This window comes from Pristiophorus japonicus, chromosome 1 (genome assembly GCF_044704955.1).
Source record: "Pristiophorus japonicus isolate sPriJap1 chromosome 1, sPriJap1.hap1, whole genome shotgun sequence".
Taxonomy (NCBI): domain Eukaryota; kingdom Metazoa; phylum Chordata; class Chondrichthyes; family Pristiophoridae; genus Pristiophorus; species Pristiophorus japonicus.
Genome location: NC_091977.1, coordinates 385,657,898 through 385,674,887, shown reverse-complemented (window position 1 = coordinate 385,674,887; position 16,990 = coordinate 385,657,898).

The following is a 16,990-nucleotide window of genomic DNA, read 5'->3' as shown; positions in this document are numbered from 1 at the left end:
TGGTGGCGAGCCCCAGCTTCAACTCCTCACTCCTTTGGAGGAGAGGCTAGTGGCGCTAGTCGGCAGACTTGCTGCCTTCCCTGTGGCCACCGGTACTGGCAATGCTGACCCCCCCTGCGGGCAGCATGGGCAAGTGAGGCCTTCCTTTAATGCTATCTCTCCCTGAAAGTGGGTAAGTGAGGCCCTCCTTTAATGCTATCTCTCCCTGAAAGTGGGTAAGTGAGGCCCTCTTTTAATGCTGCCTCTCCCTGAAACACCAGCGCCTACTGTGCCTGTCCTTCTGAAAGTGTGCTAGTTGTAGCCTCCATGCATCAATCCCCTACCTCCCCCTCACAGCATCTCTCGTGCCATTTATGCTTGCAGATAAGAGGTCGAGTGACAGCCAATGAGCGGGTCCTGGTGCTGGTGCGAGTGGGAGGGCAATGCAGGAGGACAGTTTTGAAAGCAGTGAAAGCCGAGACCAGGGAGATGATGAGATGGAGAGTGGGAGACGGGGCCTGGATGACAACCTTGAGGGCACTGAAAGCCATGTGGATCCTGACACCCTAGAGGACATTGTGGGCTCGAGCTTAGATGACACGCTGGAGCCCACTTCATCCATTGGCGAGAACTCAGATGAGGCAGAGGATGAGATGGACACTGCTGGTAGCACCATGTCACTGCTTCCACTCACATCTGTTAGCTCAGATACTGGGAGTACATGGTCGGATTTAAAAGAGATAGCAGAGGGGTCTGCACTAGGTTTTGCATCGGGTTCTAGTGGGCTGCAGCATGGTGATGGGCAGAGGGAATCTTGGGTGCCATCTCTCCGGGGGTGGGGGGGTGGTGAGTCCACACCGGAGTTCTGCTGAGGAGGACTCAGATGAGTGCATCGATGTTGGGGCCATGCATTCTCAGATGTTGGGGGCAGTGGTAAAGGTGCTGGACAGGCTGTTGGAAGTGGTCAGGAGTGTGGAGGAGTCCTCCTCCCGCATTGTGGACAGCCCTGCGCACTCCATGGAGCCCATCATTGCCAGTGTGCAGGCGATGGTGAACTCCCAGAGTGACCGTGCGGATCCAGCTGTGATGCTGCAAATCTTTGGTGATGTGGTAGCTGCCATTACAGCACAGGCGCAAGGAAATGAGCGCATCAGTGCTGCTTTGGAGAGGATGGCCGGGGCCCTGGAAGCTCAGAATGCTCTTATGCAACAGGCCACGGAGCGTCTAAGTGTTGCCTTCATGGCTGGGTCCATCATGGGCCATGGGGGACCTTCCGGTGTGGCACCACAGCACCAACCTGACCTACCTCAGATTGGTGGTGGTGACAATGTGCCGCCCCAGGGAAGTGACGCAGGCTCCTTGGACCAGGATTCTGATGATGTGCTCTCTCAGGATCACACCATTGCTGTCCCTAGACCTGTCACTCCGCTATTGCCTCCAACCATGATCTCGCCCAAGCCAAGGCCGATTGAAGCCTCCAAGCAGGGTGCTGACCAGTCTTCAGCCGGCCCTTCCAGGGCCAGAGCTGGTCGAGGGTGTCCTAGAAGGACATCTGTAGCTTCCACACAGGAAACACAGCAGCCTTCCTAGATCCATGAGGCAGTCACAGGGGAGATATAGGTTCTGGAGCGGCAGCGGTGCACACGATCATTGTGTCATTACGCAACCACAGTACCACGGCGGAAGTGGGGGGAGCTGGGGGGAGTCATCACTGCTGGAAAAATGGCCTAGATAAATTTCGCTGGCGGCAGCCATTGGACCAGAAGCCGGCGGCCGCTCAACTCCACTGCCTGGCCGCCGTGTTCCGGTGATAATGGGCCTTTTTGGGACCTGAGTTTCGGCCCCTATGTCCCTAGTTATAAAATACAAAAGCTATCTGATTTTTTAATGACTTTATCTACCTGCACTACTGTTTTCAGGGAATTATACATTTGAAATCTGAGGTGTCTCTGTCCATCTATACCCTAGTGTCTTTCTATTAAGTGTACACTCTCTTTCTTTGTCCGCCCCCCCCACCACCCTCCCACAAGATGTCTACATTAAATTGCATCTGCCACCTGTCTGTCCATTCTGCTAATCTGTTTACATTCACAGTCCACTGCCAAAACTCTTGCTTTTGAGTCTTCAGCAAGTTGCAAGATTGTGTTCCCTATACCCAAATCCAAATCAGCTATATATAGCACGAACAAAAGTAGACCCTATACTGACCCTTGATGTGCATTAATTCCAACCCTTCTCCAGCCCCAGCAATAGCCATTTACCCTAACTCTTTATTTCATAGGATTACATCGGATATACGGCACAGAACAGGCCTTTTGGCCCAACCAGTCCATGCCGGTGTTTATGCTCCATCCGAGCCTCCTATCGTCTTTCCTCATCTAAATCTATCTGCATAACGCTCTATTCCCTTCTCCCTCATATGCTTGTCTAGCCTCCCCTTAAATGCATCTATACTATTCGTTTCAACCACTCCCTCTGGTAGTGAGTTACACATTCTCACCATTCTTTGGGTAAAGAGGTTCCTTCTGAATTCCCTATTGGATTTGTTGGTGACTACCTTATATTGATGGCCTCTTGATATGCTCTTTCCCACAAGTGGAAACATTCTCTCTGTATCCACTCTATCAAAACCTTTCATAATTTTGAAGACCTCTATTAGGTCACCCCCTTTTTTCAAGAGAAAAGAGAGACCCAGACTGTTCATCCTTTCCCGATATGTATACCCTTGCATTTCTGGTATCATCCTTGTAAATCTTCTGAGAACCCTCTCCAGTACCTCTATATCCTTTTTATAATATGGTGACCAGAAATGTACGCAGTATTCCAAGTGTGCTCTAACCAAGGTTCGATACATAGCATAACTTCCCTACTTTTCAATTCTATATCTCTAGAAATAAACCCGAGTGCTCGGTTTGCTTTTTTTATGGCCTTTTTAACCTGTATCGCAACTTTTAGCGATTTGTCTATTTGTACTCTGAGATCCCTTTGTTCCTCTACCCCATCTAGACTTGCACCCTCTCTATTCATGCTACCAAAATGTAATACCTCACGTTTATCTGTGTTGAACTTCATTTGCCAATTATATAACCATTCTGCAAGTTTATTAATGTCCTCCTGTAATTTGTTGCAGTCCTCCTCAGTATTGACTATCGCCCCCAAGTTGGTGTCATCCACAAATTTAGAAATTGTGTTTTTGATTCCAAAATCTAAATCGTTAATGTAAATTGTGAACAGCAGTGGTCCCAGCACTGATCCTTGTGGAACACCACTACCTATCTTCTGCCATTGTGAACAGCTACCTTTTACTCCCACTCCCTGCTTTCTGACTTGAAGCCAGTTTGCAATCCATTGTGCATCTTGGCCCCTGACTCCGCATTCTCTGACCTATTCATTAGTCTATTATGGGGAACCTTATCAAAGGCTTTAAAAAAAATTCAATAAGTTTGGTCAAACAAGATTTTCCCTTTTGAAATCCATGTTGACTATTCATTGTAATATTTTTGTTTTTTTGGATGATCTTCTATTTTCTCCTTTAGTAGGGATTCCATTATTTTCCTCTGGCACTACACCACCTTCTAGCAAATTATTAAATATGTGTAGTAAGGCCACATCCCCCGCTTCTTTTAAAATGCGTGGATGCAATCCATCCGGAACAGGGGTTTTATCTTCTTTGAGTTTGATTTGTTTATTTTATATTTCCTCTCTTTTTATTTTAAATGTACTTATCGGATTCCTAATCTCATCATCCAATGTCTTGTTCAACTGTTCTATCTCCCTTGTAAATACTGAAGCAAAATAATTAATTAATATTTCTGCCATCTCTCCATCGTTACCTGTGGTAACCTGTCCATCAACCAACTTTCCATCTGTTTTTACATTTCCTCTTATGCCATTTGCCTGACCTTTTCTAACAAGCCTCTTGTGAGACATCTTACTGAACACCTTCTTTCAGTAAGTCCCTCTATATTCATACTTCAGTTGCTCTAGTTGTTCAGGACCAGTTTTAGTTCCCTTCACTCAAAATCATTCCCCTAATGGCTTGACTGAGATAAGGAACTTTCCATATCATTGACTTTGAATCACTCTGTAGCACAGCATGTTGACACATCGATTTGCCACAGTACCAGGCCACCCCCTTACACATTTGAATGGATTAACGTGATACTGAATAGATACATTATTAGGACTCCCAGCATCTGAAAAACAATCCAGCTGCAAGCTCTGAATGAGGATCAACAACTGAACAAGCAAACATGACCAACAAAACAAAACATTTGCTTCCTTGTTCCCTTTCTGGATTCTAGCTTGTTATACTCTTAAACAATTTTCTACACTCAGAGCATGTTTAGTACCTGTTCTATAAACAGATCTGATTCATTAGGAATCAACACTGAGATCTTGCTCGGAATTTCCATGGATCTTCTCCCGGAAACCCTTGCGTATTAAGAAACCAGCGTACTAAGCTTAAATAAAGGAGACTATTAAGGTATAAGGGCAGAGTTGGCTAAAGTGGACTGGGAAAATAGATTAAAGTGTAGGACGATTGATGAACAGTGGCGTACATTTAAGGAGATATTTCACAATTCTCAAGAAAAATATATTTCAGTGAGGAGGAAAGGGTGTAAGAGAAAAGATAGCCATCCGTGGCTAACTAAAGAAATAAAGGACGGTATCCAATTAAAAACGAGGGCATACAAAGTGGCCAAAACTATTGGGAGGACAGAAGATTGGGAAGCTTTTAAAAGCCAGCAAAGAATGACTAAAAAAAAATTAAGAAAGGGAAGATAGACTATGAAAGTAAACTAGCACGAAATATAAAAACAGATAGCAAGAGTTTCTATAGGTATATAAAAAGGAAAAGAGTAGCTAAAGTAAATGTTGGTCTCTTAGAGGATGAGACCAGGGAATTAGTAATGGGGAACATAGAGATGGCAGAAACTTTAAACAAGTATTTTGTATCAGTCTTTACAGTAGAGGACACTAACAATATTCCAACAGTGGATAGTCAACGGGCTAAAGCGGGGGAGGAACTTAACACAATCACAATCAGTAAGGAGGTGGTATTCAGTAAGATAATGGGACTAAAGGCGGATAAATCCCCTGGACTTGATGGCTTGCATCCTAGGGTTTTAAAAGAAGTAGTGGGATTGCAAGTGCATTGGTTGTAATTTACCAAAATTCCCTGGATTCTGGTGAGGTCCCAGCTGATTGGAAAACTGCAAATGTCACACCCTATTTAAAAAAGGAGGCAGAAAAAAGCAGGAAACATAAAAACATAGAAAATAGGTGCAGGAGTAGGCCATTAGGCCCTTCGAGCCTGCACCACCATTCAATAAGATCATGGCTGATCATTCACCTCAGTACCCCTTTCCTGCTTTCTCTCCATACCCCTTGATCCCTTTAGCCATAAGGGCCATATTTAACTCCCTCTTGAATATATCCAATGAACTGGCATCAACAACTCTCTGCGGCAGGGAATTCTACAGGTTAACAACTCTCTGAGTGAAGGAGTTTCTCCTCACCTTAGTCCTAAATGGCTTACCCCTTATCCTTAGACTGTGTTCTCTGGTTCTGGACTTCCCCAACATTGGGGATATTCTTCCTGCATCTACCCTGTCCAGTCCCGTCAGAATTTTATATGTTTCTATGAGAACCCCTCTCATCCTTCTAAACTCCAGTGAATACAGGCCCAGTCGATCCAGTCTCTCCTCATATGTCAATCCTGCCATCCCGGGAATCAATCTGGTGAACCTTCGCTGCACTCCCTCAATAGCAAGAACGTCCTTCCTCAGATTAGGAGACCAAAACTGAACACAATATTCCAGGTGAGACCTCATCAAGGTCCTGTACAACTGCAGTAAGACCTCCCTGCTCCTATACTCGAATCCCCTCGCTATGAAGGCCAACATACCATTTGCCTTCTTCACCGCCTGCTGTACCTGCATGCCAACTTTCAATTACTTTGTGTTTTTGCCCCAAAAATGAATAACCTCACAATTATCCACATTGTACTGTATCTGCCATGCATTTGCCCACTCACCTAACCTGTCCAAGTCACCCTGCAGCCTCTTAGCATCCTCCTCACAGCTCACACCGCCACCCAGCTTAGTGTCATCTGCAAACTTGGAGATATTACACTCAATTCCTTCCTCTACATCATTAATGTATATTGTAAATAGCTGGGTTCCCAGCACTGAGCCCTGCGGCACTCCACTAGTCACTGCCTGCCATTCTGAAAAAGACCCGTTTATCCTGACTCTCTGCTTCCTGTCTGCTAACCAGCTCTCTATCCATGTCAGTACATTACCTCCAATACCATGTGCTTTAATTTTGCACACCAATCTCTTGTGCGGGACCTTGTCAAAAGCCTTTTGAAAGTCCAAATACACCACATCCACTGGTTCTTCCTTGTCCACTCTACTAGTTACATCTTCAAAAAATTCCAGAAGATTTGTCAAGCATGATTTCTCTTTCATAAATCCATGCTGACTTGGACCGATCACTTGAAACTATAGACCAGTTAGCCTAACATCTGTGAGTGGAAAATGTTGGAGTCCATTATTAAAGAAGCAGTAGCAGGACATTTGGAAAAGCAAAATTCGGTCAGGCAGAGTCAACATGGATTTATGAAGGATGAGTCATGTTTGACAAATGTGTTTGAATTCTTTGAGGATGTAACAAACAGGATGGATAAAGGGGAATCAGTGGACTTCCAGAAGGCATTTGACAAGGTGCCACATAAAAGGTTACTGCACAATATAAAAGTTCACGGGGTTGGGGTAATATATTAGCATGAATAGAGGATTGGCTAACTAACTGAAAACAGAGTTGGGATAAATGATTCATTCTTGGGTTGGCAATCAGTAACTAGTGGGGTGCCACAGGGATCAGTGCTGGGACCCCAACTATTTACAATCTATATTAACGACTTAGAAGAAGGGACTGAGTGTAACGTAGCCAAGTTTGCTGACGATACAAAGATGGGAGGAAAAGCAATGTGTGAGGAGGACACAAAAAATCTGCAAAAGGTCATAGACAGGCTAAGTGAGTGGGCAAAAATTTGGCAGATGCAGTATAATGTTGGAAAGTGTGAGGTCATGTACTTTGGCAGAAAAAAGTGCCGAATGGGGAAAGCTTGCAAAATGCTGCAGTACAGCGGGACCTGGGGGTACTTGTGCATGAAACAAAAAAGGATAATATGCAGGTACAGCAAGTGATCAGGAAGGCCTATGGAATCTTGGCCTTTATTGCTAAGGGGATGGAGTATAAAAGCAGGGAAGTCTTGCTGCAGTTATCCAGGGTATTGATGAGGACACACATGGAATACTGCGTGCAGTTTTGGTTTCCATATTTACGAAAGGATATATGTGCCATGGAGGCAGTTCAGAGAAGGTTCATTAGGTTAATTCCAGAGATGAGGGGGTTGACATATGAGGAAAGGTTGAGGAGGTTGGACCTCTACTCATTGGAATTCAGAAGAATGAGAGATGATCTTATCGAAACGTATAGAATTATGAGGGGGCTTGACAAGCTGGACGCAGAGAGGATGTTTCCACTGATGGGGGAGACTAGAACTAGCGGGCATAATCTTAGAATAAGGGGTTGCCCATTTAAAGCAGAGATGAGGAGAAATTTCTTCTCTCAGAGGGTTGTGAATCAGTGGAATTCGCTGCCTCAGAGAGCTGTGGAAGCTGGGACATCGAATAAATTTAAGACAGAAATACAGTTTCTTAAACGATAAGGGAATAAGGGGTTATGGGAAGTGGACCTGAGTCCATGATCGGATCAGCCATGATCGTATTAAATGGTGGAGCAGGCTCGAGGGGCCACATGGCCTACTTCTGCTCCTACTTCTTATGAGTTATGACAGCAGAGTGGGAAACGCCTGAAGAAATTCACGCCCCATCATATGTCCTTCTGCAAAATGTTTTTGTATTTGTTTTTTTTGGACAGAATTCCAACACACAAAGACAGGACAGCAATGGAACAGCAGTTGCCATGGAGATGGGGGTGGTGGTGATGTCAGAACGGTAACGTCAGCACTCCTCACTGCAGTTGACTGATTAAGGGTTCTGAGCAGCAGACAACACCAAAGCGTTTTATAGGAATGAGGATTAGAACATTTTTCGAAGCTTAGAGACAAAGGGGCCGAAATTGGTGGCCTTACCGCCCACTACTGCCGGCTGCCGCCGAATTTTGTCGCTGCTCTCCCCTCAGTGACAGATTCCTGTCGGACTGCTGCCGGTGGGAGGGGAACCGCCCGCTGACGACTGCTGACGCGCAAGTCGCGTAAGTGGCCTCCCGCCCACTGAGCTGGCAGATTCCTCCGGGCGGGAGTTGGCGACAGCAAGGGGAAAGACGGCTGCGTTAAGGCAGGTCTAACTCTGACTGTAAGTAAGAAGACCTGCAAAAAAAGGTTGCTGAACTTATTTACATTTTTTTTTCCCAGTGGTTTATCTGTATAGGGTCCCCTGAAGGTGTTCCAGTGCTTTTTTTTGTGAAGATTTTTATTTTTAGGTCCTCCCCCCTCCCTGGGACCGACTCAATCCTCAGTGGCACTTTGGTGAGGATCACATTTGCCACCGAGATTTGGAGCTCCCGCCCGCTGCCGCCCAGATTGACGGCGTAAGTCGTTATTTTGCCGCCGGGCAGTACTGTCATCTCTTTTAGAGGAATCTTCCTGGCAAGGTACCACCCGGTCTCTCAGCAGCCCTCAGCGGTCCTTTGGGCGGCACTTGGGCGGGCCTTGGCTTTGAGCAAGTTCGGGCCCAAAGAGAATAAAAATATTTTTTAGCTTTAGGGCACGCAAAGTACTATACAAAAAAAATCCATCTCCATTTATTAGATTGTCCCTCTGTTACCCTGAAAACATGCCATTCACCATTCCTCAGCTGATAGTGACTGTCCCAAAGCCTAAGCCACTGGTTCTCTGTAAGAGGTTGCCAGGAGGTCTGTAGCAGTGGTCGAGGTTAATTTGCCCACCGATTTTCCATCTGTTACAGTTGGAAAACCACTTAATTTTCTTATTTTATCTCTGCTTGGGTTCTTACCTACACTCAGTCTTACTTCTTTCCACAGTCTTATTTTTACTCAGTCTTACCTTTGCTCAGTCTTACCTCCATTCTGAAAAAGTGAATATACTCTCAACCCTAATCTATGGTCCTGAAATCCCCACCTCCCCAGGTCTGTACAGAATGTGTACGGACCCGGGAAGGCATCGCCAAAGCTAGTTTTCGGCATGCAATGCACATGTTCCGAAAACCGGCTTTTCCGATCTGTCAAGTTTCTGGCTTGACAGGTCGCACGCATCTCGGGGAGAAGGACATTCGCATGGGCGAGATTGAACTATTTGCCCATCTCTTGCCCAGCGAATGTCCTTCAAACTCTTGCCCCTGGTAAAAGCAGGCGCATAGCCTACTTTTACCAGCGTAAGTATTTTAAAACCTACAAAATACATATAAAAATAAAATTAAAAAAACACATTTTAATGTTAAAAACCCTGCCCATTAAGGTAAGTTTATTTTAAACCATAATTAAAACTTTTTAAAAAAATCGGCAAATATTTTTCTTTCCAAAAACAGTTATATCAACTTTAATTTCTATAATGAATTTATGTGAGGTGTTTTTTTTTAATGTTTTATGTAGTGTTTGGGTGTTTGGGAGTGTTTCTCATTCATAGTAATAGGAGTTTCAGACTTACGAAACTCCTATCACTATGAATGAGAAAATACTTTACCATGATTGGGTGTCCAGGCCCATGTGACTCCTACGGACGTCCCAACATGAACATGTTGCGCAAGAAGAGGAGGCCACAGGACTGGGATCTCTGGTGGACGCAGCAGAAACAGGTAGGTGCGGATCTTTTTAGCCATTTTCTGGCGAGCACCCGCGGGAAGCAGAGGACCGGGATTTCAGGGTCTATGTCTTTCAGGATATTATCAGATCTCCTGTGTATTTCTTTTGCAAATTTCTTTTTGTTTTATGCAGTGAAATATTTTGCCCCAAATTCAAAAGAAAACTGCTTTCTCCATAAGGGACCACTTACTCAATCGAATCAGCTCGACTCCATTTGTATGGCTTTTCTATTATTAAGTTTATGGCCATGCTCCCACACAATGACTTCCTGTCTCCTAAACAAGCAAACAAAAAAGCAAGAACTGCAAACAATTATAATCCTACTACAGCAGTGATTATCTGTGTAAGATGGAACTAGTTATGTTTTCCAATTTATACTGGCCTGGACACAGTATAGATTGTGCAGGAATGTAGCTGGCATTGTAAAAGTGTACCAACATAAAGCTAATGGTATAAAACCAGTACAAAAACTTCTCTGCTGGTTTGTCACCTGCACAGTGAAATTTTCTTTTTGGTTTCCATTAAAAGCCAAAATTAAGTGATAGCAAATAAGATTTGTTGCATGTTAGTACATTTAATTGAGAAGAGTTCATGGTCTGGGTTCTTGTGCAGAGGTATGTGTATTCTAATCAGTGAAGAAAGCTATCTTGTTACAAATGCAATGTAAAAAGGCAGCTTTGACCTTATCATAAGTACCCAAGGGTGCAGAAAGCAGTATTACAGCAGGGCCCTCATCTCTCATGCTGTCCTTAGTATCCATTATGTCAGTTTGTGTTATTTAGTGTTTATTTTACACTGTTATGTGCTGCCATGTAGAGCAGCATGGCGTGCATATTGCAGTTAGTCTTTTCCCTCTCCTAGGAGATTGCATGGACTGCGGGGGGCTGGTGGAGAGGCGGGAATGCGGCTGGGGGTGATGACGCGGCAAAATGTCGGGTCAGGACAGACTCGCTGAAGCAGCTAATCTTCGCCTGTCCTTTTTCGTGTGTTTGCACGTTAGGCTCAGAAACAGCTGCTTTTTCATTGCAGAACTGGTTGGGGAAAGCATTGTCTTTACATAGAATTTTACAGCATAGGAACAGGCTATTCAGCCCAAAAGTCTATGCTAGTGTTTATGCTCCTCACGAGCCTCCTCCCACCTTACTTCATCTCACCCTATCAACATATCCTTCCATTCCTTCCTCCCCCATGTACTGATCTAGCTTTCCCTTAAATGCATCCATGCCAATTGCGTCAACTACTTGTGGTAGTGAATTTCACATTCTCACCACTTTTTTTGATATTGATAGGTGGATTCTAATAACACAGGATCAGCAGACAAAGAGTTGAAGGGGAAGGCCAGCAATAGCCAGCCTGTACAGGCAAGTAGACCACGCAGCCTGCCTGCAGACAGAAAATAAGGCAGCTTTTGTCACCGGAGGCATCAGAAAAAAACACATATTCAGGTGGATTGGTGTATTTATTCAGTGAGTAACTGAACCATGCAGAGCAAGAAGGTCCCAGGTTTGATCACTGGCTTATGCTGAATTAGCTGATCTCAGCTGTGGGGAGAGGGGGTGAGAGGATGGCGAGATGGGATTTGATTTTGATCTATCATGTTTGTGGACATCAGGTGATAACAAGATCAGGTTCAGCTGCAATGACCCTACAGTTGAATAGTCTCCTGATGCAATTTGTTAAGGTTGTGTGAAGTACTGGAGAGTATTCGGTGCACATGGAACAATGAGTCAATGGCCTAGAAATTCCTTGAAATAAATGACAATGCTGTTGCCCTTTTAAAAAAAAAGGTGCCCACTGGTGGTTTCTAGAAGTTAGATGCGGTTTTGCCAGGTCTGCTCACCTACATTCCCATTGGTGCAGGCATCGGCGTAATGTCCATGTAGAGTGGGTGTAAGTATCTGAATTATCTGGAAACTTTAAAATGACAATTTAGCCTGTACTGTTAAGCAGCAGAATGGGGGACAAACAGGTAAAAAAGCAACAGTGCTTGGCTCTTTCACTTCACTGCAATAAATTTTACTGTATGACTTATCAATATTTTTTATTATACTTGTACAGAATTATGACCACTCGAGCATCAGCAGTGGCCAGAGGCAGCAGGGCATGGCACCATCCAGGAGAAGGTCAGAAAACCTTACTAATTACAGATTTTCATGGTCTCCTCAAGAAAATCAAAGTCAGGAAGCACGGACACCAAACCAACCAGAAATATTTGCAAATCACCTAAATGGAGGTGGCACTGGAATTTAATGCCAATTCCCTTAACCCTAGGACTGCAGAACAGTGATCAAGAAGTTCAACTGCATTACCAGGTTAGGCAAAGGCCCTCTTGAAACAAGCACACTTTTCACCCTCTTAAAGTAACAGTTCTACAATTAACCCTTCACACTGCACTTGGATTCTAAGTCCATGGGCTAAAATTTCACCTTCATTTTCATCATTTTTCTTGGCGGTAAAGCTGTTTTTGGGAGAGAAACTGTCCGGCGAAAGTTTCCCCCTTTTTGAATGGTACCGCCCAAATCTCAAAACACCCGCCGGGAGCAAACCGCTGACGTGCACTGCCGAGAAAATCGCCAGGGCGTAAGTTTGGCCTCAATGGAAGCTTGTCCAGATCGCCGAGGGAACCGCCCTGTGAAAGCTGCTTAAACAGGGCGGTAGGTGAGTACTCTGCAAAGAAAGGTAAGTTAAAGGTTCTTTCTTTATTTTTTAACATTGTAAAACGGCAATTAACTGTAAAATTGTCTTGGGAATGTTTTTTTAACTTTTTTTTTAGTGAACATTTTTTTTTAAAGTTTTCCCCCCTGCCTAGGCCTAACCACAGTCTTGGAGTAAATTTTAAAATGTTTTTTTAAGAACCGCCCCTTTCACTTAGTTTTGCCTTTAACCGCCGAGAATACTGGTGCAAGATCAATTTTCTCGCCGGGCGATTATTTTTAATGTAATTATGGAAATTCTCGCCAGCATTAGTTGCATAACGTTAGCAGTTTTTCTGAGCGGGCAATCGGGTGTTTAGGGTCTCTCGGGAAAGTCTAGTCCCATAACTCTAATTCCATATCCTGCACTATGGCTACACAATTCTCCTAACAGCAATAACTGGCTTGCACGACCAGAAAACCCTTTCCTCCACTTTAATAGCCTCATTACCCAAATCTCTTACTTCACCTTTCTCATGCCACTTGGCACACACCTCTCCACTGCCAGCCTTATCCTCAGTCACTATATCTTCTTGCAGCACAAATTGGCGCACAATGCCTGCCACAGGCAGGCCATCAGAGAGGGTATCCCCATTTTTACACCCCTCACCTCTGTAAGAGTAAGGACATGCAATTTGTGGGCACTTGTTCAACTCTTGCTATCAGGGACTTTTTTTTATGTCAAAATATACTTTATTCATATAAAAATTTGCACAATACATTAAAAAGCAGTTCAGTACATTTGGATGCGGTCAGCAATTCCATACAATACATTTGGATGCTAACGGCAGTTCCGTTCAGTACATTTGCTTGCTTTACATTTCGAGGTACATTTCAGTACAATCCAGGATACATTGTAATACAGTCATCAAATTACTTTACTAGTGGCACTATATGGTACACGGAATGGGTGAGGGTACAGTTACATTTCTTTGCAACATACATTACTAAACAGAACTTGAATTATACATGGCACTACATAGATTTGTTCAGATCATGGTGCTCTATGTATACAAAAAGTTTGCAAGTACTGCCCGAGGGGAGTTTTATACTGATTCCAGCCCCTGCGTTTACCGTGGCGGAAGGGCTTTAAACTCTGGCTCTTCCCCACCGTGCCTTTGCGGCGACTGCACCAATTTTTAGTGCTTCCCTCAGCACGTACTCCTGGATCTTGGATTGCGCCAGTCTGCAACACGCAGACGTGGACATCTCCTTGCTCTGGAAGACCAGCAAGTTTCGGCAAGACCAAAGTGCGTCTTTCACCGAATTGATGGCCCTCCAGCAGCAGATGTTGTCTGTCTCAGTGTGTGTCCTTGGGAACAGCCCATAGAGCACAGAGTCCTGTGTTATGGAGCTGCTTGGGATGAACCTCGACAGCAACCATTGCACCTCCTTCCAGACCTGCCTTGCAAAGGGGCAATCCCGAAGGAGATGGATGACAGTCTCGTCCGCACCACAGCCAACTCGGGGGCAGAGTGCCCGTGTCTCTGAAACCCCGGCTGTGCATGAAGGATCTGATGGGTAGGGCCCTCCTCACCGCCAACCAAGCTACGTTTTGGTGCTTGTGTGAAAGCTCTGGCGATGAGACGTTCTGCCAGATGAGTTCAAAAGTCTGCTCGGGGAACCACCCGACAGGGTCCACCCTCTCCTTCTTTCGTAGGGCGTCCAGGACCTTACGTGCCGACCATTGCCTATGGCCTTGTGGTCAAAAGGGTTTTTTCTGAAAAACTTTTCCACGAAGGACAGGTGGACAGGCATGGTGCAACTGGTGGGGGTGTTTCGCGGCAGCGTGGCCAGACCCATCCTTCGCAACACCGGGGACAGGTAGAACCTCAGCACATAGTGACACTTGGTGTTTGCGTACCGGGGGTCTGTGCACAGCTTGATGCAGCCGCACACAAAGGTGGCCATCAGGATAAGGGCCTCGTTTGGAACATCCTTTCCTCCACTGTCCAGGGATTTGTACATCATGTCTCTGCGGACACGGTCCATTTTGGACCTCCAGACAAAGTGGAAGACGGCCCGGGTGACTGCCGCAGCACAGGAGCGTGAGATGGGCCAGACCTGCGCCATGTACAACACCGAGAGCACCTCACTCCTGATGACCAGGTTCTTTCCTGCGATGGAGAGGGAGAGCAGTTTCCACCATCCCAGTTTTTGTTTCACTTTGGCGATACGCTCTTCCTAGTTTTTGGCGCACTCCCCGTCCGCTCTGAACCATATTCCCAACACCTTCAGATAATCTGGCTTAACGGTGAAGGGAATAAAGGATCGGTCGGCCCAGTTGCCGAAGAACATGGCCTCGCTTTTGCTGCGATTAACCTTCGCTCCCGAGGCCAGTTCAAACTGGTCGCAGATTGTGAGCAATCTGCGGACCGACTGCGGATCCGAACAAAAGATGGTGACATCGTCCATGTACAGGGAAGTCTTGACCTGAGCGCCTCCGCTGCCTGGGATCGTCACTCCTCTAATGCTCGCATCCTTCCTGATGGACTTGGCAAAGGGCTCGATACAGCACACAAACAAGACAGAGGAGAGGGGACAGCCTTGCTTGACTCCAGACCTGATCGGAAAGCTTTCAGTTTCCCACCCGTTGATTAGAACTGTGCTACTGATGTCTCTGTAGAGCAGTAGGATCCAATTACGGATACCCTCCCCAAACCCCTCTTGGAGAGCACGTCCATCAGGTATGTGTGCGATATCCTGCCAAAGGCCTTCTCCTGGTCCAAGCTGATTAAACAGGTGTCCACCCTCCTGTCCCGCACGTAGGCGATCGTATCCCTGAGTAGCGTGAGGCTATCAGAGATCTTCGTGCCGGGGACAGTGCAGGTCTGGTCCGGGTGGATCACCAGCTTCAAAGCAGACTTAACCCTGTTTGCGATGACCTTTGACAGGACCTTGTAGTCCACATTGAGCAGCGAGATTGGCCACCAGTTTTTGATTTCCTCCCTCTCCACCTTCTGCTTGTAGATGAGGGTGATGATACCTTTCCTCATTGATTCTGACATGCTGCCGGCCAGAAGCATACCCCTGTACACTTCCAGCAGGTCTGGGCCCATCCAGTCCCACAGAGCCGAATACAACCCGGGAGTTTTACTCGTCGCGTGGGACCGGATGGCCTTTGTCAGCTCATCCAGAGTTAGCGGGGTGGTCCAGACTCTCCCGCTCGCTGTCGTCTAACACCTCTGAGATAGATGACAGGAAAGACTGGGAGGCCGCGCGGTCTGTGGGCTTGACGTCGTACAGCCCGGCATAGAAGGATTTGCTGATCCTCAGCATGTCGGGCTGCGAAGACGTCACAGAACCATCTTCTTCCTTTAGGCTAGGTATTACAGAGCTCCCCCTGTGTACCTTTTGGAAGAAGAAACGCGAACACGTCTCATCCTGCTCGACAGAGGGGACTCTGGAGCGGAAGATGATTTTGGAGGATTCTGAGGCAAAGAACGAGGCTTGCTGGCCCTTCACCTCTTGGAGTTCCTCTGTGACATCGACCTCCATCGACTGCAGCAGGAGCAGGTTTTGCATACTCTTCTGGAGTTGGGACAATTTCCTCTGTCTCCCTCTTGCCTCCTGAACACCTTTGAGGATGAAGAGCCTCTTGATGTTTGTCTTGATTGTTTCCCACCAGTGCATCAGGGAACCACAGAGGGGTTTTACGGTTCTCCAACCTTTGTAATCCCTCTTGAGTTCCTCAACGTTTTCCGGGGTCAACAGTTTTACGTTGAGCTTCCATATCCCCCTGTGAACTTTCTGGTCTTCCTGTGGGAGGCAGTCGGCCAGTAGGGGGCAGTGGTCAGAGAAGAACACCGGCGTGACATCGGTGGATCTGACCTTGAGTGTGTGGGACACAAACAAGAAGTCTATTCTGGAACCAGGTGTATCTGCGCGGTGCTCCATCTGCAGGGTTGCTGAAGACGTCGCACAGCTTGGCATCTTTTACCACGTCCATCAGGAGTTTGGATGTGGTGTCCAGTTTGCTGTCGGCTCTGCTGGATCATCCAGCCGCATCAATGATGCAGTTGAAATCACCGCCCAGAATGACCGGTCTGGATGTCACCAGCAGCAGTGGGAGCTGCTGGAGGAGGGCCAGTCGCTCGCTTCTGAGAGGCGAGGCATACACGTTAATTAGCCTTAGAGGAACATTTTTATACAACACATCTGCTACAAGGAGGCGGCCGCCCATCACCTCCTTAACTTCAGTGATGGTGAAGTGGCCTCCCTGCAGCAGAATGCCCAAGCCGGAGAAACGGCAATCGTTGCCTCCTGACCAGGCAGATAGTCCGTGGAACCACCATTGCGACCACTGCCAGTAACTGCCTAAGTGCAGCAGGCCACACTCCTGCAAGAATAGCAGGTCTGCCTTGACCTTGGCAAGGTATCCCAAGGTGGAAACGCATCGCGTAGTCGACTTAATGCTACGCACGTTAATGGATGCAATCTTTAAACCCATTTTTAAATTGGTG